The sequence below is a fragment of the Podarcis filfolensis genome (assembly GCF_964270895.1).
Source record: "Podarcis filfolensis genome assembly, chromosome: 17".
Taxonomy (NCBI): Eukaryota; Metazoa; Chordata; class Lepidosauria; order Squamata; family Lacertidae; genus Podarcis; species Podarcis filfolensis.
Window position 1 is genome coordinate 1,087,262 of NC_139621.1, and position 19,589 is coordinate 1,106,850.

Below are 19,589 nucleotides of genomic sequence, written 5' to 3' on the forward strand. Positions count from 1 at the left end.
TCATAGAGTTGGAAGAGACCACAAGGGCCATCGAGTCCAACCCCCTGCCAAGCAGGAAACACCATCAGAGCACTCCTGACATATGGTTGTCAAGCCTCTGCTTAAAGACCTCCAAAGAAGGAGACTCCACCACACTCCTTGGCAGCAAATTCCACTGTCGAACAGCTCTTACTGTCAGGAAGTTCTTCCTAATGTTTAGGTGGAATCTTCTTTCTTGTAGTTTGGATCCATTGCTCCGTGTCCGCTTCTCTGGAGCAGCAGAAAACAACCTTTCTCCCTCCTCTGTGTGACATCCTTTTATATATTTGAACATGGCTATCATATCACCCCTTAACCTCCTCTTCTCCAGGCTAAACATGCCCAGCTCCCTTAGCCGTTCCTCATAAGGCATGGTTTCCAGGCCTTTGACCATTTTGGTTGCCCTCCTCTGGACACGTTCCAGTTTGTCAGTGTCCTTCTTGAACCGTGGTGCGCAGAACTGGACACAGTACTCCAGGTGAGGTCTGACCAGAGCAGAATACAGTGGCACTATTACTTCCCTTGATCTAGATGCTATACTCCTATTGATGCAGCCCAGACTGCAAGAAGATCAAACCTATCCATTCTGAAGGAAATCAGCCCTGAGTGCTCACTGGAAGGACATATCCTGAAGCTGAGACTTCAGTACTTTGGCCACCTCATGAGAAGAGAAGACTCCTTGGAAAAGACCCTGATGTTGGGAAAGATGGAGGGCACAAGGAGAAGGGGATGACAGAGGACGAGATGGTTGGACAGTGTTCTCGAAGCAACCAGCATGAGGCAGTGGAAGACAGGAGTGCCTGGCGTGCTCTGATCCATGGGGTCACGAAGAGTCGGACACGACTAAACGTTTAAACAACAACAATCATATCTCCTCTCAGTCTCCTCTTTTCCAGGCTAAACATACCCAATTCCTTCAACTATTCCTCATAAGGCTTGGGTTTTTTGATCCTTGATCATCTTGGTCTCCCTCCTCTGCACACCTTCCAGCTTGTCAACATCCTTCTTAAATTGTGATGCCCAAAACTGGACAAAGGACTCCAGATGTGTCTGACCAAGGCAGAAGAGAGTGGTACTATGACTTCCCTTGATCAGGACGCTAGACTTCTGTTCAGGTGTGCCGACTTGCCCCTGCAGTTGAGGGGACCTGCGCTGTGTGACATGAGCACTCTGTGCAATATGCTGATGTCACATCTGCACGCTGTGAGATGTGCTGGCCTGTCACATGCAAAAAAAAAAGTCACAACAGGAATCCTGGATTATTCTCAGTGGTTCCCAATTGGTGGTCTGCAGCCCCCAGGAAGTCTGTGTAACCCATGCAGGCGGTCCATAGCACTGTTTGCATAACACAAACTACCATAGAGATATCTTTTTTTCCCCAAAAGTAGGGGGTCCATGGCTTGGCTTTAAAAACAGGGGGATCTGCAGCCCTTAGCTTAGTGGGACCCACTGCTCTCGAAGACTAAATTTTGGCAGGTAAGGGCATGCAGCAATGAGAAACTGTGTGTGTATGTGTGTTGAGCAGGGGGTTAGACCCGCAGCCACAACTAACAAAGGCAAGGTTGCTTTCGTTTTGATTTACGCCCTTCTAGTTTTCTCAAACATCAATGTGACATGCAGAACATTTTAAGCTAAGTTCTTCCTATCACTTCCTCTCTGCACTCAGAAACTCTCCGCCTGCTAAACTGCTGCATGTCAGGCTATCACTGCAAATACAAGAGCAGGGCCCTTTTATTTATTTATTTTAATGAAAAAGGCAACTTTACTAATTATGAGATAGATGCTCCACTCTCCTTTGCATCTGATTACTGCAGTGATGGAGAAGCAGGATTATATATTTTTTTTTTAACCAGCAAGCCGCATTGTAAGCCGCTGACAGGGAAGTTGGGACTATTTTCTTACAAAGTCTGCCTGCCACACGGAAGCTGAATGTGAGGACATCCCCGCCCCCTAGGACTGTATGGATGCTGAAGAAGAGATATTTGGGGCAAGTATAAGAGAGGGAACTCAAGGAATTGCAAGTGGCAGAGAGCCAGAGCTGGCAACATGGTGGTGACCGCCCCCCAGCCCTGTCATGAAGAAGGGCATTTTGGCACCTGAAGCAAACCACAAAATGGCGCCCGCCACCAGAGAAGAAGGGGTGAGTGAAGATCCACACTTGTCTAACAGGGAAGGGGCACCATTTGTCCCCTGCACGACCCCCTGGAGAGCTGCTACCAGTCACTAATGAGCTTAGATAGACCTAATGGTCTGAACCAGTCTAAGGCAGCTTCCCATGTTTCTATGTTCCTTGGTCTGAGGATGCTTGTTGCCAACCACTTGTCTCATGTAATTGTTCCCAGCTGCAAAGACCCTGGCGTTTGACAGCTGAGCTGTTAGCGCATCCAGTACCTGCCTGTTTGCTTCATTCAAGTATGGGGTACCTGTGGCCTTCAAGATGCTGTCGAACTCCCATCAGCCCCAGCCAGCATGGCCAATGGCTAGGGATGATGGGTGTCACAGTCCATCAATCTCTGGAGGGCCACAGGTGCCCCATCCCTGGAAATCTTGCTCCGAATGCTCTCACCACTGGAGAAAAGCAGATGCAGACTCTAGATAAGGCCTTTTCTTAGCATGCCTAAATTTCTGGAACATCATCTGCAGAGCCATCCACACCAGACATTTGAAGCACACTTACAGTGGCTGGGTTCCCTCAAAGAATCGAGGAAACTGGTTTACCCCTCACATAGCTACAATTCACAGCACCCATAACAAACTACAGCCCCCAGAATTCTCTTGGGGGGGGGTAGCCATGTACTTAAAATGTATGATGTCAAGGTTCTCTTAGCACCTAGATGAATTGTCAGAGGAAGACTATTTTATTTGATCTGTCCTTTGTTTAATGGTTTTTTTTATTTACTGTTTTACTGCTGCCTCATTTAGTATTTGTTGTCCCCCCCCCAGCAGTTTTACTTAGAATTAAAGGAGGCAATGCAGACATGCTGAACAGAGAAGCACTTGCACATGCCTTTTAAAGGTTTGCCACATGGCAACAGTGATTCCACTGTGGTCACAGCCCCTGGCCATGCTGTCCCCCAGTGCCTTGGAAAATTGGGAAATCTTGTACAGTAGTTGCTACTCAGTAAGGTTTTGAATGACTCCTTTGCTCCTGCTGATTTCAATTAGTGTGCGTGAGGCTTCGGATTGCTGGTTTACCCACTTGCTCTTTCCCACAGGCCCAAATATGAATCCTGACCGAGTGGTTCACTGTAAGTCTCTCTACAGCAAAGCTTTAGAACTGATCCCAGGGCACTTTGTTCAGCCTTCTTTGGAATCCCTGCAACTGGTTCCTTTGGGGCCCCATCGATCCTCTCACTCAGGTCTACATTTGGGTCTGTGGGACAGAACATGCGCAAACATAGCTTTTCTTACTCTTCATTAGGGTCATTTCTTGGGCCAAGGTTGAGAGCCCAGCTTAATGGACAGACTATTAATTCTGGGACTATTGGGTTGCAAGTATTGGGATGGAACTGCTCTTCTCTCTGCCCTGCAACACACAAACACAGCATATTGACGCTTGCTCTCATTTCCCCTCCTTGTCTTTGACAGTTTGGTGCCGGAGGCTTATGAATATTAATTGGGCCTCTTGAATAATTGATCCCCACACCCATCAATCCCGAACTTGAACTGACCCTCTTTGTACACACTCACATGCACAGCGCATAATGCCAGGAGGGACCTGGCTCTGGAGTGTGTTGGCGCAGGGCCTCACACAGTTGGGGGGGGGCGCACTTGTGACTGCCCACTGATGATTGTGCATTGTGGTTATTTGCATGTGTTTGCAGCGGCTGCGCTGGAGGTAACTAGATGCAGAGAAGAACCAGGCTCCTTGTCAAATGGATCCACGAAAGCAGGGATTTTGGCAGGTGCAGCTGCTCATCCCAAAGGGGAGGAGAAAAAAACAAAACCTGCCAACATTCTCTCATCCAAGGTACAGGAGCACTGCCTTCCTTTGGACCTGGCCACTTTTTATACGATAAAACAACATAATCATAATGTTACATTAAGCCATTTGAACAAGCCCCTAGAACCAATATCTGACTGAACTAAGTCAGAGAGAGAGAGAGATAAAATCTTTCATCTGTTTTTCCCTTGTGTCTATTTTTAGATTGTAAGCCCTTTGGGGATCTGTCCCCCCCCCCACTGTTTTCTTTTTGTTTTTTGCAAAACAAACAAATGCACTGTACATCTCTCCCTCAAGAACCCCAGATAGTTAGGCTGCTTCCATACCCTCCAACATTTCTCATAGTGATTCCCTATTTAATAATAATAATAATAATAATAATAATAATAATAATAATAATACTTTTATTATTTATAGTCCACCCATCTAACTGGGCTGCCCCAGCCACTTGGGGGGCTTCCAACATATATAAAAACATAATAAAACATTAAACATGACGCAAAACAGGGCTGCCTTCAGATGTCTTCTGTGGTTTAACTTTTATGTTGCCATGATATAGCATGATATAGCAAGATAGCCAGACTGACAAAACAAAGCTATGGTTTGTTTTAAGCAGAATGTGTTCAACAAACCATGAGTCACCTCACAGAAGAGCAAACCAGCCATGGTGTGTTTCTACAAAGCTCGGTTTGTTTTTCCCTCATGCCTCTATAGTTCGGTGAACATTTGGGATGGGGTGATCAAACAAACTGTAGTCAAGCAAGGCTATTGGGTTCAGGCATAATGCCAACCCATAGTTCAAAGAAGCCATAGTTTGTAAGTCAACAACAAACCATAGTTTCACATCATAATTTGTGCTGGAAACGTGCCACGGTTAGTTTGCTGAACTGGTTTCAAACATTCAAACAAGCCACACTTTGGCTAAACAAACCATGGCTTAGTTTTATGTGGAAACCAAACCTGTAGTTAGTTTCCCTTGCCACTGTTCCCCCACCAGAGCCGTAGCTGGCGATCTTGCGCCCCTGGCAGAACCGTCCAGGTTGCTCCCCCTAGCCATGGACAAATTAGCTCTTCTTTCCTCCACTCCTCCAACCCTGCCCCCCCCATTCAATTCACCCTCTATTTAAAACCATTTCTTACGAGGCAATAATCAATATTTATATTTATGGACATATTTTAGCCAATTTTGTGCCCTGCACCCCTGGTAGGGGCCTACCTCACCACCCTCTAGCTATGGCCCTGCCCCCCAGACCTTGCACAAGTAAAGGGCTTGTTCTAAGGTGTAATGTAGAAGTTTCAGAGTTTCAGATCTCTTTATTTCATTATTTTCATATGTGGTCCTTTAGCTTTTTAAAATTGTACAGCTGGCTGGGTTTGGAATCAAGAGTTTGCATATTTTATCTCAATATTGTGTAGTTCAAAATGTGTCTTTGTGCACTAAATATGTTTTCTTTTTGTGTGGATGTTTCACTTGTGTAGGATAGGTGATCTAACAGCATGAGCTTATTTGATGGGCATTTGCTAGACATTTTGAATGTTTTTGGGTGATCTTCCTTAAGCCCTTGAGGACAGAGGCGGGGTTTGTAATATGTCTACAAAATATTTTTTAAAGTTGTTTGTCTGTTCACCATGTATTTGGATATTTAAGATATTGTAACCAAATCTTGCATGATGGTTCCTCAGATCAAGGAGCATGTTTTTGTCCCAAATTTGTATATAATTGGATGCCATTAAACAAGATGATGGGCTGAACCTTTCAAAATTGCAATGATTTTAACTCTGTATTGATTTTGTTTTGTTTGTTTGTTTCTTAGGATTCTCAAGCAACACTGGGTATGAGGTTTCTTGTATAATATAAAAAATGCAACTCATGCTTTAATGAGAAGGTGCTACCTAGTTAGTAGCACAATTAGTAAATTTCTTCAAATAAATGAGCATATGTACATGAAAAGTGATGATAATGACAATGGCATGTGTGTTTTGTCCCCTTTTGAGAGAAGGACAGCCTAACTGATAAGCGGATATTTTATGTTTAAACATATCACAGTCCTGAGGTTTCATTGCTCAAATGAGGGTTCTGTTATTTTGATAGTTGTTACCCTGATGCTAATCCAGCGGGAGAACAGCTGCCAGGAGAAATTTATAAGCCTAAACAGTAAGGTCATTGCTGCAGAGGGAGAATTCTAGATCTGGAGTAGAAAAATAACCCATATCATGGAAGCCATTCATTTAACGAAGCTTCCACACACCCACACCCTGCCCATTTTCAGTTTATTTTTGTTTCCTCCACAGGCAAAAACAAAAGTCCAGGATTCAGTAAATCCCTAGAGAATTGGGAAAACCTGAGAAAAAGTAGCAAGCAACATTTTGCAGAAACCTATGGGTATGTGGGCAGAGACACAAATGTGAATTTGGTAGGTTTAATGGAAACTGGTGAAGACTTTTTATTTATTTCAGAAGGCTTTTGGATGCTAACAGAGAGTGGTTTTATGTTATCTAACTGTATTGACCATTGAGTTTTTTGTGTTCTTAGGATTTAGGGGGTGCAGAGAGTGGGGGAAGAACTATCCTTCAGGACTACTTTAAGAGCCCCACCCCAGGGAGCTGTATAAAGCCCTGCCAGTTTAGCCCGTTAAGTCAACCAGCACACATATGGAGCCTGAATGCCATAGTCAACGGTCAACAGGTAGAAAGCAGCATCAGTCCTAAGCAGGCTCAGACGATGTGTGAGGCCAACACCTGGCACCCCCAAAGGCATCTTCTCAATTTTGTGTCCCCTTGGCTCAGCGTCCTGTGCGAGAGAACCACCCCCACTGCACTGAATCTGGCGCTGCCCCTAAGGTGGCAAGAAACCCTGGGCTGGCTATGTCTGTCCCTCAACCCACCTCACCCAACCAAGTGGAGGAACCCAGGAAATTCCATCTGGTCTTGTAGTTCTTCTGCACTACTAGAGAACAGGAAGTTAAGTGCTGTCCATGAGGACAAATGGGGCACTGCCCCACCAGCCTCAGGCTTGATTCTTCTGAGCCAACCTGTTGCCTTCTTGTCTGCAACCAGCCCAATGGAGGCCCTGGCAATCAGCTTCCACCTCCATAGTCTCATGGCTGCCATTGTAGGCATCAGGGGGCAGAGGATGGGAGAGGAACAAGAATTAATTGCCATTGTCTCTGGCTCCCCCTACTGTTGGCCTCCTGACTTCTACCCTAAAAGTACCCATGGAAACCAGCCACCCCTGGTTAAGTACCAGTCTGGGCAGAGTCAGGGACAAAAGCAAGTGCATGGATGTAACCAGGCTTTATTTTCGGGGGGGGGGGTGAACTGAATTATCTGCCACACAATCAGTCAGTGAAGTATTTTTATTTATTTACTTGATTTGGGGTGGGAGGAGCAGCTGCCCCCTGGCTTCACCCATGAAGAAATGGGGTTTGCATTATTGTAGTCTGGCTGGTAACCAGAAGGAGGGTGATTTGAGCTCACCCAGGGATGGCTGTGGGCAGGATGCCTGCACTGCAGGGGGCTGGACTAGATGACCCTCGGGTACCTTCCCACTCTACAGTTCTATGAACTGCTTTCTCCCGTTGTACGACCCCACCCCTCTCTGTACCACTCCTCCTTGGAGTGCTGCATAAAACGAGGCTGAGGGTCACAGACACTTGTCTGCCTGCAATGACCCTCCCCAGATAGAGAAGACAAGTCCTTTCTTTCTTTCATCAGAAGTCCACCTGTATGACACTAGCATCTCACACGAGCACAAATTTTAAAAGGCAAAAATAGAGACGATTATATCGCAGAGACAAGCATCAGAAAATATGGACATTCCCGAGTGAATGAGGATATCTGGAGGCTCTGCTATGGATGACAAGAATATGCAATTCTCAGAATATTTGTAAGTGAAGCAGCAGCAAAGAAGACTGCACCTCAGCATGTGAAGGGTGCATTTCATTTCCTTTATTTCTGAGTCATATATCCATGTAAAGCAATTTTTAAAATCCCACTTTTCCTCAAAAACACTTTAAGACAGCTGACAACAGCCAATCTAAACAACACAGAAGATGTGCAAAAATTAAAAGTAGCCAAGGCTGAAGCAATCTAAAGGCATCAAATGAAACAATTAAAACAGCTTGCAACTGAATAACCCACAAAGGAAAGGCTTTTTTCTTTGCAGCGAAAGCTCTCTATAGAGGTGGCAAAGTGGCCTTCCCTTGGGAGGAAGTTCCAAAGTCAGTTCACGGGGTCAGGCACCAGGCACCAGTTCTTCTTCTTCTTTGGCGATCCCTCCTGGCCGAGTAAGATTGTCTTCCATGAACACGGTTTTAACAGTGAGTCCGTAAGTGACTGTGGAGGCCAAATCTGGATCCACACATCCTTCCACAGTGGGAACATTGGTTCCCGGGCAGGAGTTGATTATGGTGTGGATTTGCCAAGCGTGCCTTCCTCTTAGCATGTTTCTCCCTTGTGTTCTGAGTTCGAGTGTCTTCAAAGTTCATGACACCTTTGGTAAAGGCTGTTCTCCAACTGGAGCACTTGCAGGCCAGTGTTTCCCAGTTGTCAGTATTTATACTACATTTTTAAAGATTTGCCTTGAGAAAGTCTTTGAACCTCTTTTGTTGACCACCAACATTACGCTTTCCATTTTTAAGTTCAGAATAGAGTAGTTGCTTTGGAAGACAATAATCAGGCATCTGCACAACATGACCAGTCCAACAAAGTTGATGTTGAAGAATCATTGATTTGACACTGGTGATTTTTGCTTCTTCAAGTATACTGGCATTAATTCATCTGTCTTCCCTTTTTTTTTTTTTTAAATATTTTTATTCGAAATTTTTTTCCATATAAACATAACATACATAAACATACAAAGACAAAAACAAAACAAAAAACATGTACCATTTCATATCCTAATTTCTTGTACCTTTCTTCCCCGACTTCCTCATGCCTCCCTTTTCTGTATTCCAAATTCTTATCGATTACTCAGCAAATCTTCCCTTATTTTAATTTAGATTTAAACTAATCTTCCTTATTCTCCTTGTCTTAACCATTGCTAATAGTAACCATTTACTTTCCAGTCCAACATCATTCTAACTTTCATTAACTTTGTAATATTTCTTTAAATAGTCCTTGAATTTTTTCCATTCTTCTTGCGCTGCTTCTCTTCCCTGGTTTCGGATTCTGCTCGTCATTTCTGCCAAGCCCATGTAGTCTATCACCTTCATCTGCCATTCTTCCAGTGTGGGTAGCTCTTGCGTCTTCCAGTACTTCGCAATGAGTATTCTAGCTGCTGTTGTAGCGTACATAAAGAAAGTTATATCCGTCTAATTCATCTGTCTTCCCAAGTGATATGTAAATTTTTTTGGAGACACCATTGATGGAATCTTTCAAGGAGTCGGAGATGGCGTTTGTAAGTGGTCCATGTTTCAGAAGCATACAGTAAGGTTGGTAGTACAGTAGCTTTGTAAACAAGCATTTTGGTTTCCCTGCAAATTTCCCGGTCCTCAAACACTCTGCACTTCAATTAGGAAAAAGCTGCACTTGCAGAGCTCAGGCAATGCTGGATTTCAGCATCAATGTCAGCCCTTGTGGAGAGATAATTGCCCAGGTAGGAGAAGTGATCGACACTTTCCAACGTTACTCCATTGAGTTGGATTTGTGGCACTGCAGAGGGGTTATTTTGTGCTTGTTGGTGCAGCACTTTGGTTTTTTGGATGTTGAGTGATAGGCAAACTTTTGGTATGCTTCTACAAAGATATGCTCCTGCCAACCTAGCAGTTCGAAAGCACGTCCAAGTGCAAATAGATAAATAGGTACCACTCCGGCGGGAAGGTAAACGGCATTTCCGTGCGCTGCTCTAGTTCGCCAGAAGCGGCTTAGTCATGCTGGCCACATGACCCAGAAGCTGTACGCTGGCTCCCTCAGCCAATAAAGCGAGATGAGATCCGCAACCCCAGAGTCGGCCACGACTGGACCTAATGGTCAGGGGTCCCTTTACCTTTTACAAAGATATTGGACACGGGTGGCGCTGTGGGTTAAACCACAGAGCCTAGGACTTGCTGATCAGAAGGTCGGCGGTTCTAATCCCCGCGACGGGGTGAGCTCCCTTTGCTCGGTCCCAGCTCCTGCCAACCTAGCAGTTCGAAAGCGAGTCAAGGTGCAAGTAGATAAATAGGTACCGCTCCGGCGGGAAGGTAAACGGCATTTCCATGTGCTGCTCTGGTTCGCCAAAGGCGGCTTGGTCATGCTGGCCACATGACCTGGAAGCTGTACGCCGGCTCCCTCGGCCAATAAAACGAGATGAGCGCGCAACCCCAGAGTCGGCCACGACTGGACCAAATATCTTTACTTACAAAGATATTAAGGATGGTTTGGAGGTCATCCTCTGAGCGTGCGCACACTACGTTGTCATCAGCATACTGAAGCTCTATGACAGAAGTTACGGTAACCTTACTCTTTGCTTTCAGCCTACTCAGATTACAGAGCTTTCCATCTGTTTGATATATTTCTACCCTGGTGGGGAGTTTCCCTTGGACAAAGTGTAGGATCATGACAATGAAAATAATAAACAGAGTTGGGGTGATAACACAACCCTGTGAATGGTTCACTTTGAGAGCCATTGTCAGGCGTCAGTATCATGGCATTGGTTGAAATCCTGCACTCCATTGTGATAGATTTAGCTAAGACTCATTTGTCTCCAAAATGAATCATGTTCAGAGTCAGATGCCATTATTTTAAGGATGCTGAAAGGAAAATGGTCTCACCCTCATATAAATTAATGCCACAGAAGACAGAATTGGGATTCGAAGTGACTTTAACAAATTGGAGAACTAAATGGGCCCAAACTAACAGAATGAAATTCAATAGGGATAAATGTAAGTTTCTACACTTAGGCAGGAGCAGCCAGCTGCACAAATATAAAATGAGGGATTGCCAGTAGTACATATGAAAAGGATCCAGGAGTCTTAGTGAATCACAAGCTTAGCATGGGCAGCTGGGTTGATGCAACAGCAAAAGACCCTAATGCTATTCTAGGCTGCATCAGCAGAAGTCTAGTGTCCATATCAAGGGAAATCATAGTCCTGCTCTAGTCTGCCATGGGCAGACCATACCTGGAATACAGAGGGCAACCAAGATGATCAAGAGTCTGGAAACCAAGCCTTATGAGGAATGGTTGTTTAGCCTGGAAAAGAGGAGACTGAGAGGAGATGATAGCCATCTTCAAATATCTCAAGGGCTGTCACATGGAAGATGGAGGAAACTTGATTTCTTCTGCTTTGGAGGGTAGGACTTGAACCAATGAATTGAAGTTACAAGAAAGGAGATTCTGGCTAAACACCAGGAAGAACTTTTTGACAGTGGAACCTTGGGAGGTTGTGGACTCTATCCTTGGAGGTTTTTAAGCAGAGGTTGGATGGTCATCTGTCATGGGTGTATTAGTTGAGATTCCTGCATTGTAAAGGGTTGGACTAGGTGACCCTTGGAGTCCCTTCTAACTCCACAGAGCTATGGTTTTATAATTCTGTAAGTGAATTCACAGATTGTGTATAGCAGGGCCTTCTTTTTGGGAGCTCCCTTGCCTAGGAGCAGAAGATGACATCCTTCCTGTGTGCCCCAAGTGGGCAACTAATATTCTAACAAGGACCATATTTTGAACTGAGCAAGGTCTGAAAGGCCAGCAACTTTGGCTGTGGCCACTGACTCACTCCAGCATGAGCCAAATGTGGATAGAAGCCCTGCTGTCCTGCTCCCCCTCCCCCCTCCATTTAGCCTGAGCAGGTGAGGCATGTACTACTGAAATCATAAGCACAGGAAGATTGAGAAAACCCCACTGGCAAACTCCACCAGCAATAACCATGGCGTCTGCCAGATCTTCAACTTCTGGAAAGAAGTCGGTTACCTGGTTACCTGGCAAACATGACCTATGCTCTGATTAGCTGAATTAAGGGGTTTGATGGCAGTGATTCCTGGGTAGTTTGCAGATGCGACAGGCCTACTTTGCAAGGCAGTTGTGCAAGGAAGAGTGTAAGCAGGCTCTCCTTGCCTCCCCCAAGAAGCAGAATCCAAAGGCTCTTTCATCCTCCCATGGCCACTTTCGATAAGCATCTCAGACACCATTTACCTGAGCTTTGCTTTGTATATGCAGAACACAAGTAACTACATTTTGTCATATATTGAAGGCTTTTTTCCCCAGGGCTGGTTGGTTTATTAGTGCCAGTTGGCTTTTTAAAAAAAGTATCTTATTTTTGGTGTAGTTTTTACTGTGATCTTTTGTTGTTGTTGTTGTTGCTTGTTTAAAAAACCTGTTTGCTTCTCTTGAGTCCATGGATAGGAAAGGCAAATAACAAGTATTATTATGAACAGATGGAAATAACGCAGTACAGCCAGCAAGCAGTGTCAGCAGCTGATCAAGGGACTCAATTGCTACTTTGTGCCGGGAGAACTCTGGCCTTTGAGGGCACCTTGAGAGATTTGCCACTGCATCAAGTAGAGATAATTTTATCCTAAACCTTTCTGGATGAATGTGTACCCAATGCTCCTCCAGCAACAGGGACTGACTTTTGGTAGCAGGAAAGTTGTTGTTTAGTTCTTGCATTTGATTTGGTCTCCAAGCCTGCTGCCTCTCACTGACCCCTAGGTGGCCTCAGGGAGTCCTGGGCCCAATTACAGTGCACATCTCACAGAGGTAGTGATTTCTTCACAGAAGCATTCCTCATCCCAATGTAAAAACTGTCCAGTTCCCTCAACTTTTCTTCTTTGCTCTTTGATTTGAAGCCCCCTTCTCGGCTGGGAATCTTTCTAATTTATCTGTTATGTGCTGACCTTCTTTTCTTATGGGACATGACCAAAATCTCCAAAATTAACCTAGATGAGGGCATCCAGGCAAAAAATAATAATTCATAAATGAGCTCAGTTGCATTAAGAAGAGGAAATGGGGACACGGGGGGGATATGAATGAATCAGTGGACAATTATTGAATGACCATATCCACTGAATCCTAAACAGGGGTCAAAGGGAGACTGCCCAGAAGAACCCACCACAGCTGAGTGCAACAAAGAGCTCCTCTAACTTCTCTTTCTCTTTTGCCTCTGTTTTGTTTAACCAGTGAGGCTGCATGCTTTCAAGGGAAAGCATGGCTAGTTTCTCTCCTTTTTTCTGATGAGATTGCTCCCCCCCCCATCCCAGAAGGTCATCTCTGGGGAAGGACTGGCCTTTAGCAAAGGACAGCCTTTGCCCTTCATACTCTGAGCTGTGCCTTCCCCATGTGGAATTCGTTTTTCTATTCTGTCGCAACCTGTGCAGGGTGATTACAGGATGACACTGAAAAGCAGAGAAGGCGCAGATGAATGGGTGGTTCCCATCTGCCCAGTGTCTCCAAGACTTCTGCTTCTGTCTAGCAGATATCTTAGGGGGCTGGACGTGGGATCTGCTCTCATCCAACGCACATTCTCCTTGGGAAGCTGGGGCAGGACAAAAGAGTCCCATAGAGGAGGATGGCTTCTCTCAGCGAAACTTTGTCCTCCACTTAGAGTTTCTGCACTGCTTCAGAGTCTCTGTCCAGGCTCTCAAGAGTTGCAGTGAGCAGTGGAATCAGACGGTTGGCTCCTCTACACTGACTGGCAGCATCTCCTACAGTTTCAGGCAAGAAGTCTCTCCCAGCCCCACCTGGAGATGCACTTGGGCAGGTGCTTTCTTCCTGAGCTGTGCTCCCCTTTCCTGTGGTCATCCTCAAAGAGCTTTCCTTCTTTGCTGCCATTTTAGAGGCTTTTAAGGTTGGGAACAGAGCAAGAGCACTTCAACCTCGCCATTGCTTGAATCAAAACATAAGTGACAGCACAGTGAAGTAACACAGTAGAGCTAAACCTGCTGCCAGTTGGCACACCATGCACTTCAGTACATATTGGGGCTGTTCAGTTAATTCCAAAGCACTTGGAACGAAACTAGGAAGCAATGTGTTGATGGCTACTGGCTGGTTGGAGGCAGGCAGGCAGGCACGGGGAGTCAAACTAACCCTTAAAAATGGCACGGCCTGCTTGGCTGCATTGAATGTGCACGGGGATGGAAGTCTGTGCCCCCAGTTAGTCGAGTCCCAGGGTTCCCTCATCAACCTTCCTGGCTATGGTGGATCACCTTAAGCCCTGGCTTCCAGCCCCACCTCACCTGCCTGTGCAATTTAGGAGGGGAACACTCCAGCGATGACCCAAGGAGTTGTTTCTCTTTTTTTTTTGCCCAGTCCTAGATGTAGCATGTACCATGGTGACAAAAGAAGGGCAGTTTTAAAAATCACTCCAAATACCACAAGCATAGCATTTTTCCTTTTGTGCCAGAATCAATGATTGCTTGGACTGGATTTGACTTTAGAGAGCTGGGAAAGGTGGTCTGCAGAACTCCTGGCTTGCTTATATCCTCCATCCTAGGTGGGGAGTGGGATGCTAGGGAAGGTGGGCTGGGCACCAGGGAATCCCTGAGGTTTTTGTCCCTGGAGCAGGAAGCAGGATGGGGGAATAGTGCAGATCGTTGGATGGACCCAAGTGGATGCGTTAAAAAGAAGAAGCGGGGATGGCCAGATGGGCTGGAGAATGGTGCTGGGATTGAGGAAGGGGAGCTGAGGAATTAGGTCAGTACAGAGGACGAGATGAAGCCGGGAAACTTTCCGCCTAGCTGCTTCCCCACTCCGCCCCTTCCACCTCCTGCATCCCGTCTCCCGCAGCAACCGCATCCTTCGACCGTGGACTGGGGGACCCAGGCTCACTCACCCGCTGCCTTGCCTAGGGCACAGCCGGGATCCGGCTTCTTTTGCTGGGGTCAGTAGGTACCCAACTCCTGCTTCCAGCTGTCACGCTCTGAAGTCCCAGATTTCAAAGCGGGGGGGGGGGCGTTGTAAGGAGAGCAGCGTGGGGGCCGCCCACTTCAGGGAATGACGGACATAGCTTCCTAGCCAATGGAGAGGCGAGGGACCGCCCAGATGGAGATCACCACTCCGTGGGGTGGGCAGGGGACAGAAATGATGTCATGATGTATGGAGGAGAGGTAGGGGGAAGATGTTGGGATGATGTTAGGCTGACTTCCATCTCCGCCGCCGCCGCCGCCGCCTTTTCTGGAAAGCGGGCCACTAGCTAGGCTGGTGAATAATACCTTGGCGAGGTTTCCTCTCCCTTCTGGGGCTCCGCTCCAGGCTGAGCAGGGGAACACACGAGACCAGGACACCCGGGCTCTCTCTATGGGCTGGAAACGCGTCTGTTAAGTCTTGGGGGGCAGACTGGGGAAGGGGAAATTTCCTAAGAAATTTCCTTAAGAAATTCCTTAAGAAGCTACAGTTCCCAGGATTCCCCATGACTGTCAAAGTGGTATGATGATAGTGCTTGGAATGTACTGTGTAGGGGTGAGGCAACCTTAGACAAGCTACTATTCCTCGGTGCCTTCCCAGTCTTTAATATGGGGAATGGTCACAGAACCACAGAATTGTAGAGTTGGAAGGGAACCCAAGAGTCATCTGGTCCATCCCCTGGGTGGGCTCAAACACCAGTCTTCTGGTTTACAGCCAGATGCACTGACCATACTGGTCTACCTTACAGGGTTGCTAGAAGGAGTACTAAAATAATATATGCAAAGAGCTTTGAACATTGGAAGTGGGCTTTTATTATTCTCAGATCAAGAACCAGATGAGATTCTTGTTTGATGTCTGGGTCTGGGGGGAGGACGACGCCAAGACACCTGGGCTCCTCTAACACCACATTCATAGGATCACACTGATATTCCCTGCGATGTCTCATATTCAAAACATTTGTCGGATTGCGAATGGGTGTTTATAAACTTGTGAGGGGCTGCTGAGCCTTACTGTCCAAGAACAGACAGGATTTAATGGATATGGGAAGGTCAGGGGGTGAAAGACAGGGAATAGGGGCTCCCACATCCATTCTCTGCTTTTAGTGGGGGCACATTTGGGCAGTTAACTATGTCAGAAACAGGCTGGGAAGAAAATGTGCTACTGGGGGCCCTGGTGATGTCACCCTGCAATTTATAAAAGTACAATCAGCTCTGATACCTGAGGGATAAGTGGCAGTTGGAGGGCTGGAGGTGATTTCATACAGATGACATCACCAAAGGCTGACATTCCTCTCCCCTCTGTGTACCCTTTTGATAAGGGCATGATGGAAATGCTGGATGGAACAAGCTCTTAGATGGTGAGTCGATATGGCTGGGACCCGCCCACGTTAAAGTGTATTACACAATAACACTTAGATCTGGTTCACAGATTAATCAACAAAGCAGTACAAACAATTGCCACAAGGAGTTGAGGGCAGACCTGAAAAGGGTTTCTGGGACCTGAGTCATCTGCATTTCCTAGAAAGAAAGTACAGCTTTCGTGTGTGTGCCCTTCAGATGTTGCTCATGCCCTCAAAGTCCCATCTGCCGCATCCAGCCTGGCCAGGGTTCTGGGATGATGGGCGTTTGTGTGGTAGCAAATGGGAGGGAGGCTGCGGTGGGGTGTCATTATACTGCAGGTGACCAACTTTTCTAGTCTCAGTGACTCCACTGATCTTTCAGAAGCTGGGAGCATATGCATATGCTCCTGCAGAGCATATGGTGTCCTGCAGACTTTTAACAGGGAGAAATGTAAAGTATTGCACTTGGGCAAAAAAAATGAGAGGCACAAATACAAGATGGGTGACACCTGGCTTGAGAGCAGTACATGTGAAAAGGATCTAGGAGTCTTGGTTGACCACAAACTTGACATGAGCCAACAGTGTGACGGGGCAGCTAAAAAAGCCAATGCAATTCTGGGCTGCATCAATAGGAGTATAGCATCTAGATCAAGGGAAGTAATAGTGCCACTGTATTCTGCTCTGGTCAGACCTCACCTGGAGTACTGTGTCCGGTTCTCGGCACCACAGTTCAAGAAGGACACTGACAAACTGGAACGTGTCCAGAGGAGGGCAACCAAAATGGTCAAAGGCCTGGAAACGATGCCTTATGAGGAACGGCTAAGGGAGCTGGGCATGTTTAGCCTGGAGAAGAGGAGGTTAAGGGGTGATATGATAGCCATGTTCAAATATATAAAAGGATGTCACATAGAGGAGGGAGAAAGGTTGTTTTCTTCTGCTCCAGAGAAGCGGACACGGAGCAATGGATCCAAACTACAAGAAAGAAGATTCCACCTAAACATTAGGAAGAACTTCCTGACAGTAAGAGCTGTTCGACAGTGGAATTTGCTGCCAAGGAGTGTGGTAGAGTCTCCTTCTTTGGAGGTCTTTAAGCAGAGGCTTGACAACCATATGTCAGGAGTGCTCTGATGGTGTTTCCTGCTGGGCAGGGGGTTGGACTCGATGGCCCTCGTTGTCTCTTCCAACTCTATGATTCTATGATTCTATGATTCTATGACTAAATTCATCTCCCAATGCTAGCAGCCACAGCACACGATGAATTTGGCAGCGTCTAGCAAGAAGAGCTTTCCAGCTATGGAGCTCTTGCACCCAGCTCCTACCTACTGCTCTCCCCTCAATGTTTCAGTCCCATCGCTTCCTGTCAGCAAAGACTTACTGGCTGGAGCTGGTGAGAGCTGTATTCAAAAACACCTGGAGGCCACCAGCTTGTGAAAGGCTGCACTATTGACAAATGAGGTGCACTGACTTCTTTCATAGATCCTACCTGCAGAATCTGAAAAGAGAGATGCACTATCTAAATCAGGATCTCCCAAATTTGGGTCTCCAGCTGTTTTTGGATTACAATTTCCTTCATCACTGACCACTGGTACTGCTAGCTAGGGATGATGGATGCTGTAGTCCCAAAACAGCTGGAGAGAGACTCAAGTTTGGGAAGCACTGATCTAAATGGACAGACTTCCCATGCCTTTAACAGTAGTGCAGAAGAGAGAGAAGTACATCAGGTGCAGCTTTGCTATGCAGGTGAGGGGAAAAAGCCACAAAGCTGGATTTCTCTCTTCTAAAGGTCAAGGGACCCCTGACCATTAGGTCCAGTCATGGCTGACTCTGGGGTTGTGGCGCTCATCTCGCTTTACTGGCCGAGGGAGCCGGCGTACAGCTTCCGGGTCATGTGGCCAGCATGACTTAGCCACTTCTGGCGAACCAGAGCAGCGCACGGAAACGCCGTTTACCTTCCCGCCGGAGCGGTACCTATTTATCTGCTTCACTTGACGTGCTTTCGAACTGCTAGGTTGGCAGGAGCAGGGACCGAGCAACGGGAGCTCACCCCATCGCAGGGATTCAAACCACCGACCTTCTGATCAGCAAGTCCTAGGCTCTGTGGTTTAACTCACAGCGCCACCCTTTTCTCTCTTCTAGATGACTATTAAAAGTTTGGGGACCCTGTCCACCAACAGAATGTTCCACTTTATTGCTCATGGGGTCAATCTTGGAGATTGGATGATTAGGATATTGAGGCCTCTAAGACACTCTTCAGCTTTGCTTCTTAACTTCACACCTGGGCCCCAGCATCAAATAACTGTGGCTCCCCCTCATTCTGCAATGGAGATGTTGTGCCCGTGGATTTCCTAGAGATCATGGCATCAGCTTTGGTGCTAACATCAGAAGAGGGGCCTTAGAAATGTGCCCAGGTTTTTTGAAGGGCAACCTTGCATGATGTTTGAAAAGCACTACATTGCCATGGATTCAGACTATAGGAAGATGTCTTATAGTGAGTAAATGGATTATCCCATCTGCTTCAATATTTTCCACCTTGACTGGCAGTAGCTCTCCAGGGTTTCAGACAGGAGACATTCTCAGCATTGCCTGGAAATGTTTAAACCTGGGACCTTCTGCATGCTAAGCATGTGCTCTGAGCCTCTGATATTGAACTATGGCTTCTCAAAGAGACAAGAGATCCTGGTGGAAGAGATGCTTTGAAATGCATCTCGGCCACTACAGCTGGGCTTCTGCAGTAATGTGCAGCTGTAGACAAGTGTTGAGTATCTTCTAGATCAGGGATGTCCAACTTCCTGGGGACTGTGATCTACTCACACAATTAAAATCTGGCAGTGATCTACCCCTTTGGGGGGGGTTCAGGTAAAAGTTGTTGAGCTTTTAGGAAGGAATTGTTTGTGAATTTAGGGGCTTAGGTCTATTAAATAAAATAAGGCACTCACAAAGAGATCACTAATGAGACAGTCAGCCTCGCTGCGATAACTCCAACTTCCGCTCTAGCAATCTAGAGGATAGGGCGAGGGGGCGGGGCAGGATGGAGGAGCCAGTGATCTATCATGATCTACTGAAACCTCCCGGGAATCAACCAGTTGATCCCAATCAACCTGTTGGACATCCCTGTTCTAGATCACATGTGATGTTGCCCCAGAACTTGCTCTGGAAATTTTTGTCTGCTCAGTTGCCTGAGGGTCCAAGGTTGTGAAAACTGCTATCTTAGGCTCTACCCCTCCCAGGCAGATCTGGAAAACCTGAGGTTCTTGGAACGCTTCTGGACTACAGCTCCCATCACCCCTGACCTTTGACCATGGATGACCTGCTCTTGAAAGAAATGCCAAGGTCTTAATCATGGGAGCAAGCAGCCAGCCAGGCAGGCAGGCAAGTGTCACGTCAAGGCAGCATTAGGACCCTGGGATTCTGCCTTCCTGACTCTCACTCCGCGAGATCTCAGAGGAGCACTACCAGAGCAAGCAAAAATTTGT

General features: G+C 46.5%; 2 protein-coding genes across 5 annotated transcripts in view; both read right to left on the reverse strand.

Moving 5' to 3' along the window:
• LOC310752228 (leucine-rich repeat neuronal protein 1-like) overlaps positions 1–14,811 on the reverse strand; it is a 29,025-nt gene extending 14,214 nt beyond the window's left edge. Inside the window, exon 1 of one of the 2 annotated variants that reach the window (XM_083592156.1) lies at positions 14,707–14,811. The gene's annotated coding sequence lies outside the window, so the exon portion shown is untranslated. The remainder of the gene's footprint in view (positions 1–14,706) is intronic. The other variant, XM_083592157.1, reaches the window with a different exon arrangement.
• LOC310752274 (uncharacterized protein) overlaps positions 1–19,589 on the reverse strand; it is a 311,176-nt gene that overhangs the window by 213,165 nt on the left and 78,422 nt on the right. The window contains exon 6 of one of the 3 annotated variants that reach the window (XR_014542885.1): positions 17,304–17,318. The exons of the other annotated variants lie outside the window; for them this stretch is intronic. The gene's annotated coding sequence lies outside the window, so the exon portion shown is untranslated. Of the gene's footprint in view, positions 1–17,303; positions 17,319–19,589 lie in introns of those variants that run through there. 3 annotated transcript variants of the gene reach the window in all.